This window comes from Triticum urartu, chromosome 1 (genome assembly GCF_003073215.2).
Source record: "Triticum urartu cultivar G1812 chromosome 1, Tu2.1, whole genome shotgun sequence".
NCBI classification, from domain to species: Eukaryota; Viridiplantae; Streptophyta; class Magnoliopsida; order Poales; family Poaceae; genus Triticum; species Triticum urartu.
Genome location: NC_053022.1, coordinates 138,028,131 through 138,045,612, shown reverse-complemented (window position 1 = coordinate 138,045,612; position 17,482 = coordinate 138,028,131).

Here is a 17,482-nt window from a genome sequence, read left to right as displayed (position 1 = left end):
AATCCTGCATACCCTCAGTTTACCTTACTCAACAATGTCTCGGACATAATGATATTTGACATTAATGTGCTTTGTTCTCTCATGGAACATCTGATCCTTAGTCAGGTATATGTCACTTTGAGTGACACAAAACAAGTTAATGCAATAATTATCTCCACAAAGGTCAGGATACAAACCTTTCAGCCAAACTGATTCTTTACATGCTTCTGCAATAGCCATGTATTCTGCTTTAGTGGTAGACTGGGCAACTACTGGCTGAAACGCTGCCCTCCAACTCACGGTGCAACCACCAATTGTGAACACATAGCCTGTAAGGGACCTCCTCTTGTCCAAATCGCTGGAAGCAAAATCTGAATCCACATAGCTAGCTAGTCCCTCACCAGTTCTGCCGAATTTCAAACAAGCATTGGAAGTGCCACGAAGGTACCTGAAAATCCACTAAACATCTGTAACGCCCTCGATGCGGCTATATCTCCCACGTGTCGAAGCACGACTTAGAGGCATAACCGCATTGAAAGCAATGTCGCAAGTGAGGTAATCTTCACACAACCCATGTAATACATAAGGGAAAAAGATACATAGTTGGCTTACAATTGCCACTTCACACAATTACATGAATAAAGCATTACAACATCCAAGTACAATCAAGGTCCGACTACGGAACCAAAATAAAAGAAGAACCCCAAATGCGACAAGGTCCCCGATCGACCCCAACTGGGCTCCACTACTGATCAACTAGAACGAAACAACACAAAGGACAAGATCTTCGTCGAGCTCCTCCTGAGCTTGGTTGTGCATCTGCATGGTTCATCAGCACCTGCAAGCTGGTTTTGGAAGTATCTGTGAGCCACGGGGACTCAGCAATCTCGCACCCTCGCGATCAAGACTATTTAAGCTTATGGGTAAGGTAAAAAGGTATGAGGTGGAGCTGCAGCAAGCGACTAGCATATATGGTGGCTAACATACGCAAATGAGAGCGAGAAGAGAAGGCAAAGCACGGTCGATAAAAGCATGATCAAGAAGTGATCCTAGAACAACCTACGTCAAGCATAACTCCAACACCGTGTTCACTTCCCGGACTCCGCCGGAAAGAGACCATCACGGTTACACACGCGGTTGATGCATTTTAATTAAGGTCAACTTCAGGTTTTCTACAACCGGACATTAACAAATTCCCATCTTCCCATAACCGCGGGCACGGCTTTCGAAAGTTCAAATCCCTGCAGGGGTGTCCCAACTTAGCCCATGACAAGCTCTCATGGTCAACGAAGGAATAGACCTCCTCCCGAGACATTCCGATCAGACTCGGTATCCCGGTTCTTCAAGACACTTCGACAAGTTAAAACAAATCCAGCAACACCACCCAGATGTGCCGACAAATCCCGATAGGAGCTGCACATATCTCGTTCTCAGGGCACACCAGATGAGCAAGACGTCGGGTAGGCCATCCCAGAGTTGCCCCTGGTAGCCCCGAACATCGCTCGGTTGGACCAACACTCAGAGGAGCACTGGCCCGGGGGGGTTAAAATAATGATGACCCTTGGGCGCGCGACCCCCAAGGGAAAAGAAAAGGCTATGTGGCGAATGGTAAGACCAATGTTGGGCATTGCTGGAAGAGTTTTACTCAAGGCGAACTGTCAAGGGGTTCCCATCATTACCCAACCGCGTAAGGAACGCAAAATCCGGGAACATAACACCGATATGACGGAAACTAGGGCGGCAAGAGTGGAACAAAACACTAGGCATAAGGCCGAGCCTTCCACCCTTTACCAAGTATATAGATGCATTAATTAAATAAGATATATGGTGATATCCCAACAAGTAAACAAGTTCCAACAAGGAACAACAACTCCATGTTCCAACAAGGAACATACTCTAATCTTCACCTCCAACTAACAACGCTATAAGAGGGGCTGAGCAAAGCGGTAACATAGCCAAACAACGGTTTGCTAGGACAAGGTGGGTTAGAGGCTTGGTTCAACAATATAGGAGGCATGATAAGCAAGTGGTAGGTATCGCAGCATAGGCATAGCAAAAGAGCGAGCAACTAGCAAGCAAAGATAGAAGTGATTTCGAGGGTATGATCATCTTGCCTGAAATCCCGCAAGGAAGAAGAACGAGTCCATGAAGAAGACAAACGGAACGTAGACTAACGGGTCCTCACAACGCGACGTTATTGGAACCAACCTGAAGAAGCAAACACCGGAAAAGAAGCACACAACATAGTAAACAACCAACACATGAACAAGGTATGATATGCGGGATGCGGTATGCGATGCATATGCATGATTTGACAAGGAATGATTGAACCTCGCCTCAACTTGGAAATCCAAGTGTGCCACTGGAAAGGTGAGATGAAATCGCTTGAAAACGATATAAAGATCATCGGAATCGGAGTTACGGTGTGGAAATGGCAAGCAATTCAAATATGACCACGTTCTGCGATTTACAACAAGTAGCCATCTAAAAGCAACAAGATGAACATGCTACAGCACTCAAACATGGCAACAAAACACATGGCAGGGATACATTCATGAAGCTTAACAAAAGATGAACACTCAGCTACGGCCAAATCATCCATTAACAGGTTCAAACAAGCATGGCAAAAATGCATTTGGCAAACAGATTTCAGACTTTGTGAAATTAACACTTGTCTGGAATTTCAGATCAGATAGCACTCTTTGGAGCAACAAAACTACATGCTACAGGACCTGAACATGGCAAAGTAAAGCATGTCATGGAGCTACTCAAAGAGCTTAACAAAAGTCCCTTAGTGACCTTGAGCCAAAAGGGATCAGAAAATACAATTGCAGGCATGTGAACATGGCAAAAACATAATCAGACTCTCAGACTTAGTGAAAAACTGGAGCATGCAAATCAGATATCAAGTAGGCATGTTAACGAGCTCGATGCACTCACTACAGAGCAAGGCATGACAATCTAAGCATACACCCAACAAGAATACACAAAATACAAGCTAGACATGGAAAGAACAATAACATGGCATGCACGGATCAACTACAACATCCTCGGCAAAATCGCTAACAAGTAGACAATCTGCCCAGATTCACGAAACAGCAAAAGTAGAGCTCGATTGACTCAAGCTAGGTTGCTCCATAATTGCAAACAAAGACATTGATGGATAGAGCACTACAAGATTACAAAACATCCTTACTGATCATCCTCAAAAGAGGCACGGATCACTAGGAAACAACATGAACATATGGCATCATGAAATGAACAGATCAAGGACTTAGTGGAAATGCTAAGTCCCTGAAATCAGCATTACCAAGTGCCTCACTTTGCAAGCTTGTGCTAGTCACCACACACATCACAAAAATACATGGGTTGCACCTCTGGAAAGATGGCAAAACCCTTAACAAAACATATGTAGAGCTCATGGGCATATCATGCACACAATAATCATGGCAAAAATGACAAATATCTAAATGGAGCAGCAGATCTGACAAATAACTCAAGTAGCACTCTTCTAGCAGCATTTCGGGCATCAAGATGAACTCAAATGAAAATGACGCAATGTAATGAAATGATCTACTCTCTGAGACAAACATATTGATATGCTAAATGCCCAAAACGGAGCTACGGATGCGGAGTTACGACATGATGAACATGGGCATATGAAACATGGAAATCTCGGGGACTTGGTGAAATTTATACCACCGGAAAAGTCAACGGCGGACGGGGATATCCAAGACGGAGCGGATCGGGACGAGGGGAGGCGTTTGGTTCGTGAACCGGTGGATCTGGTCCCGATCCGCCAGATCCACCGGAGGTGAAGACGAGGCGGCGCCCGGAGGTTGACGCGGCGGAGGCGGCGGAGGTCGCCGGCGAGTCGGCGGTCGGGCGCGGCTCGCGGAGGCAGGGGCACGGGGTGCCTGCGGCTAGCGGCGGAGGAGGAGGCGGCTCGCCGCTCGGGCGGAGGCGGCGCGCCGGCGAAACGGCGGGAGCGGCTGGAGCGGCTCCGGCGGAGCTCATCGCCGGCGGAAGGTCGGCGAAGGCGGCGACGGCGAGGCGCACTGGAGGCGGCGGGAGCGCGCGGACGCTCGGGCGGCGGCGCGAGGGAACGGGCCCTGCGGGCCCGAGATGGGCCTAGCAGGCCGCGGCAGCGGGCGGAGGCGGAGTGCCACGTGGCGAAGCCAGATTGGCTGCGGGCGGCGGCGTAGAGGACCAAGGCTGCTTGGCAAGTCTCGGTCCAATCCGAAAATGTTTAATCCCCACACACGAGAAGAAGGTAGAAATGACCACCGGAGGAGAACGGAGCGCCGGAATGCAAAACGGACAACGGGGAAAAAGCTCGGATGCATGAGACGAACACGTATGCAAATCAAATGCACATGATGACATGATATGAAATGCATGACATGCAAGCAATGACAAGGCAACAACAGCAAATAACTGGACGACACCTGGCACATCGGTCTCGGGGCGTTACTGAAGGAAATATGCCCTAGAGGCAATAATAAAGTTATTATTTATTTCCTTGTAATCATGATAAATGTTTATTATTCATGCTAGAATTGTATTAACCGGAAACATAATACATGTGTGAATACATAGACAAACAAAGTGTCACTAGTATGCCTCTACTTGACTAGCTCGCTAATCAAAGATGGTTATGTTTCCTAACCATGAACAATGAGTTGTTATTTGATTAACGAGGTCACATCATTAGTTGAATGATCTGATTGACATGACCCATTCCATTAGCTTAGCACCCGATCGTTTAGTATGTTGCTATTGCTTTCTCCATGACTTATACATGTTCCTATGACTATGAGATTATGCAACTCCCGTTTACCGGAGGAACACTTTGGGTGCTACCAAACGTCACAACGTAACTGGGTGATTATAAAGGAGCATTACAGGTGTCTCCAAAGGTAGATGTTGGGTTGGCGTATTTCGAGATTAGGATTTGTCACTCCGATTGTCGGAGAGGTATCTCTGGGCCCTCTCGGTAATGCACATCACATAAGCCTTGCAAGCATTACAACTAATGAGTTAGTTGCGAGATGATGTATTACGGAACGAGTAAAGAGACTTGCCGGTAACGAGATTGAACTAGGTATTGGATACCGACGATCGAATCTCGGGCAAGTAACATACCGATGACAAAGGGAACAACGTATGTTGTTATGCGGTCTGACCGATAAAGATCTTCGTAGAATATGTAGGAGCCAATATGGGCATCCAGGTCCCGCTATTGGTTATTCACCGGAGATTTGTCTCAGTCATGTCTACATTGTTCTCGAACCGTAGGGTCCGCACGCTTAAGGTTTCGATGACAGTTATATTATGAGTTTATGAGTTTTGATGTACCGAAGGAGTTCGGAGTCCCGGATGAGATCGGGGACATGACGAGGAGTCTCGAAATGGTCGAGACGTAAAGATTGATATATTGGAAGCCTATATTTGGATATCGGAAGTGTTCCGGGTGAAATCGGGATTTTACCGGGTTACCGGGAGGTTACCGGAAACCCCCGGGAGCCATATGGGCCTTCATGGGCCTTAGTGGAAAGGAGAAAGGGGCAGCCCAAGGTGGCTGCGCACCTCCCCCCTCCCCTAGTCCTATTAGGACTAGGAGAAGGTGGCTGGCCCCCCTCTCTCTCTTTCCCCCCTTGGGAATCCTAGTTGGAATAGGATTGGGGGGGGGGAGTCCTACTCCCGGAAGGAGTAGGACTCCTCCTGCGCCCTCCTCCTTGGCCGGCGCCCCCTTCCCCTTGGCTCCTTTATATACTGAGGCAGAGGCACCCCAAAAACACACAAGTTGATCCACGTGATCTATTCCTTAGCCGTGTGCGGTGCCCCCTGCCACCATATTCCTCGATAATACTGTAGCGGAGTTTAGGCGAAGCCCTACTGCTGTAGTTCATCAAGATCGTCACCACGCCGTCGTGCTGACGGAACTCTTCCCCGACACTTTGCTGGATCGGAGTCCGGGGATCGTCATCGAGCTGAACGTGTGCTCGAACTCGGAGGTGCCGTAGTTTCGGTGCTTGATCGGTTGGATCGTGAAGACGTACGAACTCTCCACCTTCGTTGCACTTATGTCTAAATCACCATAGATCAATTGGTGTGCCGCTAGTGAAAACTTTTTGAAGGATGTATACGAACCAGTTCTGAAACAGGTAAGGCAATACGAAGCCTAGGTTACCCTTTAGTGGCTCGATTCATATTGAGTTGCACGAGTAGACACTAAGTTGATGATTTGTGGACCCGATACCAGTCATACTGCCAATTGATACACAGCATGTCATTACCTTTGGTTCGGTGGTCGAGTATTGTTAGGATGAAGGGACGCCGCTGACCGACTTACGCGATACGCTTACGCGAGACCGGTTCTCCCCGACGTGCTTTGCACATAGATGGCTTGCGGCGACTGTCTCTCCAACTTTAGTTGAACCGAGTGTGGCTACGCCCGGTCCTTGCGAAGGTTAAAACGGAGTCTATTTGACAAACTATCGTTGTGGTTTTGATGCGTAGGTGAGATTGGTTCTTACTTAAGCCCGTAGCAGCCACGTAAAACTTGCAACAACAAAGTAGAGGACGTCTAACTTGTTTTTGCAGGGCATGTTGTGATGTGATATGGTCAAGGCATGATGCTGAATTTTATTGTATGAGATGATCATGTTTTGTAACCGAGTTATCGGCAACTGGCAGGAGCCATATGGTTGTCGCTTTATTGTATGCAATGCAATCGCGATGTAATGCTTTACCTTTATTACTAAACGGTATGTAGCAGTGGAAGCATAAGATTGGCGAGACGACAACGATGCTACGATGGAGATCAAGGTTGGTAGGAGGGAGTGGGCAGGGAGATAGATATTTCCGTGGTGGCAAAGAAATTTTGCTCGGTGCCGCGAGAAACTGGAGTGCAAGTGTGGTTCAAGCGGGGGCGGTGGACTGTAGACGGCGAAGCTTCCTGCGTAAGCCAGACAAGACGGTGCGCCAATATATTTTACATCACATCCCACATGATTCTTTCTAGTAGACTATTTGTGGTATACTTGATTTTTTCATTATGTTTTGAAAGACAAAATGGTGTTACGGAGGGAAAGGATGGTGTTTGAATTGCTAGAACATTTACGTACAGTGAACATGTAACTAGTACATCAGTGTCGTGTTTAAATTTGGAATTATTCCGGGTTCATTTGGCATTTTTATGCATTAATTGAGTTTCTGGGCATTTAATGTGCATAATTCAGATTTGAACTACAAGCACATGCTCCAATGCACCAAAGTTTGCTGAAAAATCGCATGTGTGTCTTTGGGTGAATTTATAGGTCCCATGCAAGAAATGAAAATAAAATTCAAACATCTGAGTGTCGTGGCTCAGCTGGAATGATTGAGAAACTTGGTTTTTTAATTCCTATAAATCCAAAACACGGCTGGAAATCATGAAACTTGGCATGGTGTCATGACATGGCACCAACATGCTGCAGTAATTTTTTTGGCCGAATTGGGACAAGCTTTGGTGTAAGGTTCTTGCAAATCGGAGCTTTCCTCAAGAAGGCTCCTGGTTCCGAGAGGGAACATCTCACCTCCGTGTGCGAAACGACATACGTACACTGCCTTCTCCCGCCTTAATTTTTTTACACAGCCAGATTAGACCAAATAGAAGTATCCTGCTAAATTTTGGAATTATTCCGTGTTTGTTTGGCCTTTTTATACATTAATTGAGTTTCTGGGCATTTAATGTGCATAATTCAAATTTGAACTACAAGCACAGGCTCCAGTGCACCAAAGTTGTTTGAAAAATCACATGTGTGTCCTTGGGTGAATTTCTAGGTCCCATGCAAGAGATGGGAGTGAAATTCAAACATCTGGGCGTCGTGGCTCGGCCGGAAAGATTGAGAAACTTGGTTTTTTTAATTCCTATAATTCCAAAACACGCCTGAAAATCATGAAACTTGGCATGGTGTCATGACATGGCACCAACATGCTGCGGTAATTTTTTTGGCCGAATTGGGGCAAGCTTTGGTGTAGGTTTCTTGGAAACCGGAGCTTCCCTCAAGAAGGCTCATGGTTCTGAGAGGGAACGTGTCACCTCCGTATGCGAAACGACATACGTACACTACCTTCTCCCGCCTTAATTTTTTTACACAACCAGATTAGACCAAATAGAAGTACCGTGCTAAATTTTGGAATTATTCCGGGCTCGTTTCGCCTTTTTATGCATTAATTGAGTTTCTGGGCATTTTATGTGCATAATTCAAATTTGAACTGCAAGCACAAGCTCCAGTGCACCAAAGTTGTTTGAAAAATTACATGTGTGTCCTTGGGTAAATTTCTAGGTCCCATGCAAGAGATGGGAGTGAAATTCAAACATTTGGACGTCGTGGCTCGGCCGAAAAGATTGGGAAACTTGGTTTTTTAATTCCTGTATTTCCAAAACACGCCTGAAAATCATGAAACTTGGCATCGTGTCATGACATGGCACCAACATGCTACGGTAATTTTTTTGGCCGAATTTGGACAAGGTTTGGTGTAAGCTTCTTGCAAATTGGAGCTTCCCTCAAGAAGGTTCATGGTTCCGAGAGGGAACGTGTCACCTCCGTGTGCGAAACGACATATGTACACTGCCTTCTCCCACCTTAAGTTTTTTTACACTCCAGATTAGACCAAATAGAAGTACTATGCTAAATTTTGGAATTATTTCAGGTTCGTTTGGCCTTTTTTATACATTAATTGAGTTTCTGGGCATTTAATGTGGATAATTCAAATCTGAACTACAAACACATGCTCCAGTGCACCAAAATTGTTTGAAAAATCACATGTGTGTCCTTGGGTGAATTTCTAGGTCCCATGCAAGAGATGGGAGTGAAATTCAAACATCTGGGCGTCGTGGCTCGACCGGAAAGATTGAGAAACTTGGTTTTTTAATTCCAGTAATTCCAAAACACGCCTGGAAATCATGGAACTTGGCATGGTCTCATGACATGGCACCAACATGATGTGGTAATTTTTCTGTCTGATTTGCGAAGGCCCACACATTAACAATCAACAAAGTCATTTTGGAATAAGTGATGTCACGTTACAAATCGGAAACACAAGTATTATTGAAACCGTGGGCGTTCGACTTACCAATTATGTGTGGCCACGCGTCCCCTTTTTTTATTGGCTAGGAGGTGCCATGCAGGGTAGCTATTTGAGTACGGGAGGCGTGCGATCAGACCCCTGCGCGTGCTCATCGGGAGGAGAGCCCTTTTGACCGCTACCCGCCGCGCACCTCCCTCCCAACGTCTCCATTAATGGCACCCGAGCACCTGTTCTACGGCATGGCTATATGTCTCACTAGACTGAGATTTAAGAGAGAAAAATGAAAATCTGAAAATAAAGTTTTGCATGGATCTTGATGTAAGATTCGACGGACCTATATAGCATCGACTGCAACTTATAGCAAGCATGATGAATATAAGGACGATGACATTGGATAATAATTGTCTTATATATTTATAAACATAATTAAAAAAGTCACATGCGTCAACGCCCGATATACACAAGGGCAAAAGAAGAAGGAAGACAACTAGTCTCCGCGGCGGGCGGCGATGAGCTCTTTCTTGTCCTCAAGATGTTGGTTGAGAGCATCCACGGATTCCTCCACCAGCCTTCTGCGCTCGATGCACAACATGGCATTCTTGTCCATAAGTTTCTCGACGATGACGCCGGTCCTCTTTAACAAGGTAGTGGTCTGCTCCTACTGCTCCGCACTTCCGACGATCTTCGCCCTCAGCAGGTCGCGCTTGGCTCGGAGCTTTGCATTGCTCTCATTTAGTTGTCGGATAACGTCAGTAGACTATTCAAACAAGGCTTGCAGGTCATCCTGCAACCTCACCCAGCTGGAGATCTGACCCATCTGCCTAAGGACGAGGGCACGCATGCGCCTGTAAGAGTCCTCACCTGCCCGCGAGGCATTTTCCCAGGCCGCCGTGGTGCGGGAGGACATCTCTGCCCCATTCGCAGCGCGGCGGGACATCTCTTCTGCTTCCGCGGCGTGGCCAAACCAGTCTAGTGCTTCGACGGCGCGGCGGGTCCTCCGTGCTGCTTCAGCGGCGCGGCGGGACCTCTCTGCTGCTACGGCCGTGCGGCGGGACATGTTGGCTGCTTTCGCGGCGAGGCGGGACATCTCTCGTGCTCCCGCTTCCAAGCTCGCCTCTCCCTGGTGGCAATCTCTCGACCCAGAACTCACGTTGGCCATGGCGGACGCAAGGGAACGATGATGAATGAGATGTTTGTTTTTTGACTTTTTGTGGATGAGGAGTTGAGGAGGAATGTGCAGTCATCTTGGAGTAGTAGTATTTATAACCGCGTAGTAATACGCTCCTAAGTGGGAAACTGTTTAGGTTTTGATCGGTGTGAACAGGTTTGCAATTTGGACTGTGACGGGACGCGGCCTCCCTGTTCTTCTAAAAAAATATGACGGGATGCATGCTCAAAATTTACTGACGTTATAAGTGCGACACTATTCCCAGAAGGCGTAACGTGGGCACGTACGCCTTCTCGGCCGCGTACGTGGCGTTTGCACCATAGGGTGCACCACAATAGGCAATGTCAGCACCATCGTGCACAGTTTTTTTAATTAGAATGTGTGTGCCCGTCTAGCGTACACACGTTGATCTATCTAACTGTTTCAGTTTGTTGTGGCTAATCGCAAACCGTTCATCCATGTGAAGTGTATGCCATCAATCGCAGACACTTTGATCTGGCTGGCCCATTTCTGTTCTGTTACCTGATCGCAAACATTTAATCCTTCTGAAGCGTATGCCCTCAATCACACACACCTTGATCTGGCTGACCATTTCTTTTGTGTTGCCTAATCACAAACAGTTCATCCGAGTGAACCGTATGCTGTATATCGCACACGCCTTCATCTGGCTGCCTGTTTCTTTTGTTCCTCCTCATCGCAAACAGTTGATTGAACTGAACTGTATGCCCTTCATCGCACACGCAACTAAAACCTGAACCGTGTTTGATGCATCCGTCATCGCAAACGTTTACACATTTCTGACGGTTTTCATACAACACCGTTTGCGATTATGGCATCGCACACAGTTTCTCGAAGGGTCTCTGATCGTAGTGTCGCGTTAGCAGCATCCTGAGTAGTGTAAAAACAATAATACTTCAAGCATACTAACAAGGTAATTATGTCTTCTCAAAATAACATGGCCAAAGAAAGCTTATCCCTACAAAATCATATAGTCTGGCTATGCTCCATCTTCATCACACAAAATATTCAAATCATGCACAACCTCGATGACAAGCCAAGCAATTGTTTCATACTTTTGATGTTCTAAAACTTTTTCAACTTTCACGCAATACACGAGCGTGAACCATGGACATAGCACTATAGGTGGAATAGAATACGGTGGTTGTGGAGAAGACAAAAAGAAGGAGATAGTCTCACATCAACTAGGCGTATCAACGGGCTATGGAGATGCCCATCAATAGATATCAATGTGAGTGAGTAGGGATTGCCATGCAATGGATGCACTAGAGCTATAAGTTTATGAAAGCTCAAAAAGAAACTAAGTGGCACTACAAAAAAAATACACTTCCATGATGATACGTGTTTGTCACAATAGGTCACGTTTTTTGTCATGCATGTAAATCCATGAAGATTTTATGACAGAATCAAGATAGTCATACATGTGCTGTCGTAGAAGTGTTCCATGACATTACCAAAATTATCATGATGGAACTGTCCACTTCCATGATGATAAATCGCGCGTCATAGAATTGCTTTTGTCAAGGGTAACCAACACGTGGCATCCACCATAACGATTCGCCCTTAAGCTATCAGGTTTCGGTTTGGATCCGATAACCCGTTAACAGCCCGGACCAATGGGGATTTTCCACGTGTAAAATTCTCAATGGCCAGAGGAACCACGTGCCGGCTCACTGTTGGGACAGATGTCATCCACTTATTGGACAGAAGAAGCCTATGATACGTCGACACGTGGCATGGCCTAACAGAGGCTCATTCTTGTGAAAAGGATGGCCCGCTTGACTTGGTCAAAAGGTAGTGGGCCAGCCCACAGAAAGCCTGTTAATGACCTGTTCGCATATAGCCTGTTTACAGCCCGCTAACTCACGGCCCGTTACGGCCTATCCGAATTAGGCCCAGTAGCGTCATTTGGGCCGTCCAATATGATTCCAGCCCATTGTAACTTCTGACCCATGTATGGCCCATGACGTCTTTTGGCCCATATGAGGCCCTTTGTAACTCTGGGCCCATTAACAACCTGTGGTGAAACTGGTGTGTAATGAACAGTGTATCACTTTATACCCATTAACGACCCATTATTCCATTGGTCCGTTTCCAGCCCGTGTTATCTTTCAGCCTTCTCAGGGCCCATTTATTCTTGGGCTCATTTCCAGCATTCGGTTACTTACGGTCCGTTACAGGCCTTTTCTGCTTGTGGGCCAAATTCAGCCCGTGGTTACAGTCGGCCCGTTTGTGGCCCGTTAATCCGTTGGGCCATTTTCATAGTGTCATCAAATACAACCGATTAAGGACGACTCGTTATGGTCAGCCCATGAATGGATGATTCCAACTCTAGCTTGTTCACGACCCATAATGTGGTATGTTATTGGTGTTGGGTGATATGTCTCCAATGCATCTACTTTTCCTGATGCTTTTCCTCTTGTTTTGGACTCTAATTTGCATGATTTGAATAAAACTAACCCCGGACTGACGCTGTTTTCAGCAGAACTACCATGGTGTTGTTTTTGTGCAGAAATAAAGTCCTCGGAATGGAACGAAACTTTGCGAGGATTTTTTATATCAATAATAAGAATTTCTGGAGCCAAGACCCACCAGAGGGGGGCACCTGGGTGAGCACAACCCACTAGGGTGCACCCCCCTCTCCTGGCGCGCCCAGGTGGGTTGTGCCCACCTTGTGGCCCCGCAGACCCTGAAACCGACGCTATAAAATCCTATTTTTCCAGAAAAAAATCAGGGAAAAAGAATTATCATGATCCACGAGACAGAGCCGCTGTCACCTCCCGTTCTTCATCGAGAGGCCAGATCTGGAGTCCGTTTGGGGCTCCGGAGAGGGGGATCTTCCTTCTTCGTCATCACCAACCCTTCTCCATCGCCAATTCCATGATGCTCCCCACCGGGAGTGAGTAATTCCTTCGTAGGCTCGCTGGTCCATGAGGAGTTGGATGAGATTCATCATGTAATCGAGTTAGTTTTGTTAGGGCTTGATCCCTAGTATCCACTATGTTCTTAGATTGATGTTGCTATGACTTTGCCATGCTTAATGCTTGTCACTTTGGGCCCGGGTGCCATGATTTCAGATCTGAACTGTTTATGTTATCACCATTATATCCATGTTATAGATCCGATCTTGCAAGTTATAGTCACCTACTATGTGTTATGATCTGGCAACCCCGGAGTGACAATAGTCGGGACCACTCCCGGTGATGACTGTAGTTTGAGGAGTTCATGTATTCACTATGTGTTAATGCTTTGTGCCGGTTATCTATTAAAAGGAGGCCTTAATATCCCTTAGTTTCCAATATGGATCCCGTTGCCATGGGAGGGTAGGACAAAAGATGTCATGCAAGTTCCTTCCATAAGCACGTATGACTATTTACGGAATACATGCCTACATTATATTGATGAACTGGAGCTAGTGCCGTATCGCCCTAGGTTATAACTGTCTCATGATGAATATTATCCAACAAGTCACCGATCCAATGCCTACGAATTTATCTTATATTGTTCTTGCTAAGTTACTACTGCTATCATCACTGTTACACTTGCTACAAAGTTACTGCTATCACTGTTACCGTTACCGTTGCTGCTGCTACTATTATCAAAACTATCATACTACTTTGCTACTGATCACTTTGCTGCAGATAATTAATCTCCAGGTGTGGTTGAATTGACAACTCAACTACTAATACCTTTAAATATTCTTTGTCTCCCCTTGTGTGGTTGAATTGACAACTCAACTACTAATACCTTTAAATATTCTTTGTCTCCCCTTGTGTCGAATCTATAAATTTGGGTTGAATACTCTACCCTCGAAAACGGTTGCGATCCCTTATACTTGTGGGTTATCAAGACCTTTTTCTGGCGCTGTTGCCAGGGAGCATAGCTATATTTCTTGAGTCACTTCGGATTATTATCATATTATCACTATGAAGAATCTGAAGGATGCTAAGACTAAGATATTTCCCTCAAAGACGAGGGGAGGTAAGGAACTGCCATCCAGTTCAGCTTTAGATTCACCTTCTGTTATAAGTAAACTTGCACCATCACCACATGCTATTAATTCTGATATGTCGCAAGTTATTGATGATGCTACTTCTGCTATGGATAATGCTTATGATGATGCTAGTACCTTGCTTGATAATGATGATGTGCCACTTGGTGAATTTCTTGATAAACAAATTGCTAGAGTAATACAACATGATGTTATTGAATCTGATGATGAACTTGAAACTGAAACTCCTGAAACACCTGCTAGAACTAGCTGATAACCCACAGGTATAGGGGATCGCAACAGTTTTCGAGGGTAGAGTATTCAACCCAAATTTATTGATTCGACACAAGGGGAGCCAAAGAATATTCTCAAGTATTAGCAGCTGAGTTTTCAATTCAACCACACCTGGAAACTTAATATCTGTAGCAAAGTGTTTAGTAGCAAAGTAATATGATAGTAGTGATAACAGTAACAAAAGGTAACAATAGTAAAAGTAATGTTCTTGGTATTTTGTAGTGATGATAGCAATAGCAACGGAAAAGTAAATAAGCGGAGAATAATATATGGAAAGCTCGTAGGCAATGGATCGGCGATGGAGAATTATGCCGGATGCGGTTCATCATGTAACAGTCATAACCTAGGGTGACACAGAACTAGCTCCATTTCGTCAATGTAATGTAGGCATGTATTCCGAATATAGTCATACGTGCTTATGGAAAAGAACTTGCATAACATGTTTTGTCCTACCCTCCCGTGGCAGCAGGGTCCTTACGGAAACTAAGGGATATTAAGGCCTCCTTTTAATAGAGTACCGGAACAAAGCATTAACACATAGTGAATACATGAACTCCTCAAACTACGGTCATCACCGGTAAGTATCCCGATTATTGTCACTTTGGGGTTAACGGATCATAACACATAATAGGTGACTATAGACTTGCAATATAGGATCAAGAACTCTCAAATATTGATGAAAACATAATAGGTTCAGATCTGAAATCATGGCACTCAGGCCCTAGTGACAAGCATTAAGCATAGCAAAGTAATAGCAACATCAATCTCAGAACATAGTGGATACTAGGGATCAAACCCTAACAAAACTAACTCGATTACATGATAGATCCCATCTAACCCATCACCGTCCAGCAAGCCTACGATGGAATTACTCAAGCACAACGGTGAGCATCATGAAATTGGTGATGGAGGATGGTTGATGATGACGATGGCGACGGATTCCCCTCTCCGGAGCCCTGAACGGACTCCAGATCAGCCCTCCCGAGAGGTTTTAGGGCTTGGTGGCGGCTCCGTATCGCAAAACGCGATGATTTCTTCTCTCTGATTTTTTATCCCCGAAACACAATATATGGAGTTGGAGTTGGAGTCGGAGAGGCAACAGGGGCCCACGAGGTAGGGGGGCGCGCCCTAGGAGGGCAGGCGCGCCCCCACCCTCGTGGAGAGGTGGTGGCCCCCCTGGCCTTCATCTTTTGCAGGTATTTTTCATATTTTCTGAAAAGTTGCTCCGTGAAGTTTCAGGTCATTCCAAGAACGTTTGTTTCTGCACATAAATAACACCATGGTAATTCTGCTGAAAACAGCATTAGTCCGGGTTAGTTCCATTCAAATCATGCAAGTTAGAGTCCAAAACAAGGGCAAAAATGTTTGGAAAAGTAGATACGACGGAGACGTATCAACTCCCCCAAGCTTAAACCTTTACTTGTCCTCAAGCAATTCAGTTGATAAACTGAAAGTGATAAAGAAAAACTTTTACAAACTCTGTTTGCTCTTGTTTTTGTAAATATGTAAAGCCAGCACTCAAGTTTTCAGCAAAGATTATAACTAACCACATTCACAATAACGCATAGGTCTCAAGTTTACTCATATCAATAGCATAATCAACTAGCGAGCCATAATAATAAATCTCGGATGACAACACTTTCTCAAAACAATCATAATATGATATAACAAGATGGTATCTCGCTAGCCCTTTCTGAGACCGCAAAACATAAATGCAAAGCACCTTTAAAGACCAAGGACTGACTAGACATTGTAATTCATGGTAAAAGAGATCCAGTCAAGTCATACTCAATGTAAATTAACAATAATGAATGCAAATGACAGCGGTGCTCTCCAACTGGTGCTTTTTAATTAGAGGGGGACGACTCAACATAAAAGTAAATAGATAGGCCCTTCGCAGAGGGAAGTAGGGATTTGTAGAGGTGCCAGAGCTCGGTTTTGAAATAGAGGTGAATAATATTTTGAGCGGTATACTTTCATTGTCAACATAACAACCAAGAGATGGCAATATCTTTCATGCTACACACATTATAGGCGGTTCCCAAACAGAATGGTAAAGTTTATACTCCCCCTTCCACCAACAAGCATCAATCCATGGCTTGCTCGAAACAACGAGTGCCTCCAACTAATAAGAGTCCCAGGGGGAGTTTTGTTTGCAATTATTTTGATTTAGTTTGCATAAAGCATGGGACTGGGCATCCCGGTGACCAGCCATTTATCTCGTGAGTGAGGAGCGGAGTCCACTCCTCTTGAGAATAACCCGCCTAACATGGAAGATACAGACAGCCCTAGTTGATACATGAGCTATTCAAGCATACAAAACAGGATATTTATTTGAAGGTTTAGAGTTTGGCACATACAAATTTACTTGGAACGACAGGTAGATACCCTATATAGGTAGGTATAGTGGACTCATGTGGAATAACTTTGGGGTTTAAGGGATTGGATGCACAAGCAATATTCCCGCTTAGTACAAGTGAAGTCTAGCAAAAGACTGGGAAGCGACCAGCTAGAGAGCGACAACAGTCATGAACATGCATTAAAATTAATCAACACCGAATGCAAGCATGAGTAGGATATAATCCACCATGAATATAAATATCGTGAAGGCTATGTTGATTTTGTTTCAACTACATGCGTGAACATGCGCCAAGTCAAGTCACTTAAATCATTCAGAGGAGGATACCACCCTATCATACCACATCATAACCATCTCAATAGCATGTTGGCACGCAAGGTAAACCATTATAAGCTCCTAGCTAATCAAGCATGGCACAAGAAACTATGATCTCTAGTTGTCATTGCAAACATGTTTATCCATAATAGGCTGAATCAGGAATGATGAACTAATCATATTTACAAAAACAAAAGAGGTCGAGTTCATACCAGCTTTTCTCATCTCAGTCAGTCCATCATATATCGTCATAATTGCCTTTCACTTGCACGACCGAACG